Source organism: Myotis davidii, unplaced genomic scaffold (genome assembly GCF_000327345.1).
Source record: "Myotis davidii unplaced genomic scaffold, ASM32734v1 scaffold259, whole genome shotgun sequence".
Lineage (NCBI taxonomy): Eukaryota > Metazoa > Chordata > Mammalia > Chiroptera > Vespertilionidae > Myotis > Myotis davidii.
In genome coordinates this window covers 1,249,861-1,256,730 of record NW_006292687.1, presented here as the reverse complement: position 1 = coordinate 1,256,730, position 6,870 = coordinate 1,249,861, and positions in this window count along the sequence as shown.

Below are 6,870 nucleotides of genomic sequence, written 5' to 3'. Positions count from 1 at the left end.
AGATGTTGCTTAGGGGGAAAAATCCTGCTACATTTTCTTTCCCCATTTGGATATCATAAAGAGTGGCTGATAATAGATACCAAGACTTAGTTGTTCTGTTTCCTTGGCCATGAGACTCTTGCCCATTGAAGAGGTCAAGGAGAAATGTAATGAGGCTGAATATAAAGAAAAAAATGCCCATGTGCTGGGTTGGCCATTCAGAATATACTAGTCTGAGACTGCCACAGAGAAAGGAAAACACTCAGTGGAATCTGGTCTGACTATTCCTAAATTATGACTTTATTTGGCCACTGACAACCATTTCTTGAATCTAAGGACATGGGAATTATCAGTAACAATAATGCCTACTAGCTGTGTAATGATTAAAAGACCACTTCAAAGTAAGTTTACATTTTTATCTCCTTTTCATTCTTATAACAGCCCGGTGTGATTAGAGAAGTATTATCTCCATTATTACAAATGAGAAAAATCAGGCCCAGATGAGTTAAGTGATTTATCCAAAAACACATAAGTTAGTTGCAAAATTGGAACCAAATCTGTAACCACTAACTCCCAGCCCTGCATTCCTCCCAACAGACAGCAGTGCCTTCGTTAATTTTGCCTCATAATATACTCTCTTCTGGTTCCCTAGCTGACCTGTTTCACAGAAGTAATTTTTTTTTTAAGTTTACATGAAAAGGAGAAAAAGGGGAAATGGAAGGCAGAGTGATTATTCTGTCACATCTTCTGAATGCAGTTAATTCATTGGTTTCATGAATATGAAGTGGTCTAGAGGAATATGCATCTATTTATGTAACAATCACATATGCTGGGAAAGTGTATGTGGTTGAAATACAGATACATTGGTTTCTATTCTAATATTGGTTTAAGTAAATTATATGTTAGGCACCAGCCAACAAACATATCCGTTCTAGTTAACTTCTCTAATTTGGTTGAAGGACCCAAGATTTATTCAGCAGTGCATGTATATCAGGTTATGTAAAATTAATAGCTGAAGTTCAATCATATGGCTTTAATTAGGATTCATGGGTTGGAATGGGGAAAAAAAATCAAGTGAGAGCTCTGGCTTTGATTATAACTGTATCTGCTCCAGTATCAGTTTCTGCAAAGGCAAATACGTGTTGGCTTCGGTTAATACACGCTCGTTCAAAGAAACTGTGCACTGGCTTAATTTTACTTTGAAGGCTTTTATTAAAACATATTGTTTGTCTAAGTACCAGTTTAGTTCACTTTATTTATTTATGCAAGAGTATTTACGGGTCCTGGAATAGAATTGTATACATTGAAGAAATAGTTGATTGTGTTATGTTTAAAAGAAAATAGTTTTATTTTTGTGAAAACTTCTTGGAACTTTGGAATACTGTCCTGTTTCCAAGTCTATGTACTTGTCTCCAAACTTGGATTTTGGAGTCTGACTGATTCATTGTCTTTCCCCCTTAAAAACAAATCTGTTAGGACAACAGCATTCCTTGCTGGGCAGCAATATTTTTCTCACATGGTTGCTAAACCTTCCCACCAAACCCAGGGCAAGAAATGAGTTTTATAGTCAATGACTTCATCTATACTTGCCTAAGACTTAATCTTCAAAATCAAAATAATTTTTTTACCTCCTCTGAGATATTTTCTGTGATCATTTACGTTCCCATTGAGACTTGTTTTCATGCCTACTTGACTAGATTATCTTGATTTAATGGCAAGAGACCCTGCTCTGATGAATACTTGCACATCTTCAATTCCCAACTGTGTGCTGTACACAAAGCATGACTCTGTGTTCGTCGATATAGGTTGTGTGGGAGCTGCTGGCTGAATGCAAGCTACTCTGTGCTTAGGATGAGGCCTAGTCATAAGCAGAATCATCTAAACCGATTATGAGTCACACCAGTTAGGAGGGACAGAAATCCCAAACCATTAGTGGCAAGGAGAAGCCTGGATAGGCAGGTGGAGAATCACAAATGTGCACGGTCTGGCATAGGTAGCAGGCAGAGGTCTGAAAGGGCAGACGATCAGAAACAGAGAGCTCCACCATGGACAGCACATGAATGTTGCCTAAGGCCAGACAGCTCCACCTGGGCAAACCTGATGAAGAGAATGGGCTGGTGCTTGAGTAGTGAAGAATAACTGCCATTGGCCAAGTCTGTAACATGTTCCAGAGCCTGGTCTAAGAGCATAGGTTCTGGAGCTGTATAGACATGTTTGGGTACGTCACAGGAAAGCCCTCTCCAAGCTGTGTGACCTGAGGGAAAGCTTTTCAATATGTTTGCACCCATACTTCCTCCTCTCCAAAGTTGCTGCTGTTTATACAATGGTTGGCACTATGTCTAGTACACAGAGTTAGTAATCTTTTATTGTTATTGTTGTTAATCCTCACCAGAGGATATGTTTCCCATTGATTTTAGAGAGTGGAAGGGAGGGGGTGAGACAGAGGAGAGAAACATCAATGGGAGGGACACATCAATTGGTTGCCTCACACACCCCCCACACCCCCGAACCAGAGCTGGGGATCCAGCCGGCAACCGAGGTATGTGCCCTTGACAGGAATCAAACCTGGGACCCTTCAGTCTGCAGGCCAACAATTTATCCACTGAGCCAAACCAGCCAGGGCAGGGTTAGTAATCTTAATCCCTATCATAGCTGTTCTTCATTTTCTCAGTACCCTTATACTACATAGATTCTAGTCCACATTACAGTAATCAGAAATGTGAGGCTAAGAAGAACTAATGGCTTATTCAAGTCCACTTAACTAGTAAGTGGTCCAACTAGGATCCAAATTTGCTTTTAGGATATAGGGCATAGAACCAGCAGCATGTCATCTGTGATTCTGAAACACATTGCTTCCAGGCCAGTTCAGGACTCTAGATTATTTAAGAGTATGATTGGTTTGAGATATTTGTGCATGGCCCACCTTGCCAACAAAAATAAAGTAACTTAGCTATGGATATTAAAGAATTTCCAGGAAAGGAAGCCAGACCACTCCATCTAAATCTTGTCAGACGTTCCCCTTCCTTTTCAGTCTCTTCCTTTTTCTTCAAATAGGATTCCTTCCCTTAAGGTCTGAGCTCCAAACCATATGGCCCAGAACATAGTAAGAAAAAGGTCTGTGAATCCTGGCCATCAGTCCAGAGATATCTTCCTCACTAATTATCCTGGTGCCAGAACCCCACCATAAAATATTCATTGCTTTTGATCCTAAAGTATTTTAGTCTACAAAATGTCTTCTATTAAAAGGAAAATGTCCCTTGGGGGGAGAGAGAAACTTTTAAGCTATTATCAGTTAAACTCATTGTGGGTAGTTGGTTTAAGAAAATTGAAATTGAAAATCTTTAAGAATTAAAGGATACAGAATAAGTTTCAGGCAAAAAAAAAAAGAGAGGAAAATTCAAAAAAGAGAGAATGGCAGAGAAGGATAATTGGAGGATTTTTTTCATTGAAGGATAATTTTTCATTTTCTCCTGAAATTTGGTGCTGCCTTTGTGCTACATGCCCTCTTTTCCTCCATCCTCTCTCTTCTGCTCCCACTTCTCTCCTCAATGCAATCCATCCTGTCTCTAGAACTTAAGACCATGAGATGTTGCATAATGCTGAGGGGACAAGAGGAAGGAAATAAACATTGGAGATGTGAAGAGCATCACTGCATTTTGACTTCCAAAAGTTCTCAATAATTTCTAATCTTATAGTAGAGTTGGTTAAGAGCATGGATACTGAGGCCATGGTTCAGACCCAAGCTTTCCCATGTATTATCTCTGTGATCTTAGATATATTACCCTCATGTTCTCTCTGTGATTCAGATTTCTTATCTTAGAGCAAAATGTAATTTAGGGTAAATATGAGAATAACTGAAATGTGGAGCACAAAGACTAGGCCTTAGCAAGTGCTCCAAAGGGGGCAGCAGATAATAATAAAGTGCTTATGTAACAACAAAAGCACTAATGATACTACATGAAATCCCATGTGTGGCTCTACTTGGATGTTGGATAGTCATTCACCTGACCCCCTCTTGGACTCATACTATGTTCTTTAGATTAGGTCAGAGAGCCAAAGCCAGGGTTAATAGAGTGAAAGAAAGCACTCTTCATATGTGAGTACTGAATGAAAAACACATATAAGTAAGTAGACTGCAATTCCTTCCAAAAAGAAATTACCTAACTCAGCTACTCAGAGAGTGAGACCAGAGGAAAATCTTTAACTAGATTTCATTAAGGTATGGGGGCAGAGGGCAAGGGCTATCTAAAATGGATAAAATAAATTTATATGTGAAAGGGCTTATAAACTTATTTAATTGGAAACCTGACTTTAAACTATTTGGATCATAACAAATCAGTAAGAAATAATTTTTAAAATAAAATTTAAAAACAGCTATAAGTAGCTCAATAAATGTTTGGGACCCATGAAATGAAACCCATGTACCTAACTAACAATATCACAGGCTGTTAATCAACTTATATTCTCTTATTGTACATATTCAAAGGATGCGGGCTGCTAGAGGCAAATAATATTTAGCAGTGAGGCTAGTCCCTGAACACCTAACTGTGAGAAGGAGAAAGCAGAATTTAAAACCCCAGAAGTTTTACAAATGGTTTCTAGGAAATGTTTTGGTTTGCCTACAGAGTTTGTTCAAGCCAGAAGAATAAATAACAATGATAATGACCATGATTGCTAATGACCACTACCACCTTGTAAATGTTTGTATGTCATTAATAGTAATACCCACAACCTTCCAACAGGAAGCTATTGTGCTGCTAAAAAATATCCCAACCCTTCAAGGAGATACACTAGTCATTTCCTCACTCACAATGTGCTATGGTAGAGTTGATGCCCAGCTGTGTTATTTTCCTCCTCTGTGGCCTTAGGTGCACATTTTTACCTGTGCTTTATTCCTCACTCATATGTACATAAAGTAATCCTTTCTTTGCCAACCTAAATTTGTCTCCTGGGAGTTTCAGAGAATCCAAACTTATATATGAATGAATGCATGTGTTGTTTTCATTCCATCATTCAACAAATATTTATGACGTGCTTACCATAGGAAACTGATTGGAAAGTGGAAAAAATACTCTATAAATATTATGCTTTTTTTTCAGTTTAGTTTCAAGCGATGGGAAGGAAATCTATCAAACAAGCTTTTTTTTGGTTTGTTTTGCTTTGTCCTAATCTGAAACACACCACTGATACTTGGGCTGAATTTTTCACTTTTCACACACTGTGGATACCATGTTCAGAACTGAATGAGTAAGAATAATTATTCTTTGTGTTTTCAAAACCAATGGAAAAGGACAGAGAGTGAGGGAGAAATAGGTATAAAGCAACTGGGTTTTCAGTGGAGGAAATCATCCCTTTGCTCACCCTGGAAAATAAAGCCCTATAACCACTAAGTCATGCTAAGTCTTCTAATCCAGACTGTTGATAGCTACAAGGCCACAAATCTTCCAATGAATAAAAGCTTCTGAGAGTTCCATAGAGCTACACCATCTTGAAATTAAAGGTTTGGCATAGTACATCCAACTGAACATTAAGAATGATGAACATCCTTGAGTCCTCACCATGAAGAAAGTACTCCTTGCTGTCTGCTGCCATCAGCACTGGAGAAGATTGCATGCACAGAGGAAACCCCAGAGCTTCCTTACTCCATATGCATTAGTCACACTGGGCACAGCTCTGTCATTACGGACTCATTCTCATTCAGAGCCCATGTCCTCCGTCAGCTATTTGCCCATGCTGCCAATCAATTTCCATACCCCTCTTTCAAAATCAATGGGCAAAAAGAGCATAAATATTCAAGGGAAGAAAATGAGCAAGCACAGATGTAGAAAAAACTACCTGTGACTCCAAGAGGGCAACAGAAACTCCTCACACATGGACAATTTTAACAAACTTTGCATAAAGGGGCAAGACCCTGCTACAATGTTTTCTGAGACACTGGATAGTGGGGTTGAATTAACTACTCTCCAAGAGTGCCAGGTAAAAACCTTGTTAGGCCAGAATTAAGGATATGTCACCAAATGCATAGAATTTTTACCTTGAATCCATTAAAATCAAAGCAATTAGGAGTGACAAAGTGTGTAGGGTAATTTAATGCAGACACTTGCTGAACTAATTTATGCTCTGGAGCCTATGCAGTCAAAAGGGAGCTGTCTGGCAGGAAGGTTTGAAACATTCTATAGTTCAGTCAGAAATTTCAAATGCCAAATCTTGACCTTGGAGCCCTGTTTTCTGGGATGTCCTCATTTTCTGAGCTTCACAACCCATGGACACTGAAGTGTATATATGAATATACAAGTAAAACCTTCACTAAAATCATGGCTGAAATCAAGACTCTACTCTGACTTTGAATGAAATTACACCCATTTGCCCTCCCACTGCAACTGTCAAAGCATCAACATCAAATCATTCTTTGATCTGCCAGAGTTGAGTTCAAATCCCTGCTCAGGCATTGAAGAGTTTCTGACCCAGGCCATATCACCACACTTCTTGGTCAAGATAATAGCAGTTTCTATCTCCTTGGATTTGTGTGAGGATTTAATTAGATAAGGCATGTAAAGCACTTGGTAAAGCACTTGGCATATAAGTGCTTAATAATACTTATTGTCATTATCTCTAGTATTATCTACACTTATAAAAGAGAAACATGGTAATTGGCATATGACCACTACTCTTTTCATTGGCTAATCAGCGAGATATGCAAATTAACTGTCAGCCAAGATGGCAGCCGGCAGCCAGGCAGCTTGAAACTAACATGAGGCTTGCTTGCCTCAGTGACGGAGGAAACCAATGTTCCCCGCCTGCGGCTGCAGGCCTCTGAGCCTGCAGTTTAAGAAACTCTGTAACAAATACCACCGGACTTCAGCCAGCAGGATTGCAACATTGTCAGCAAAG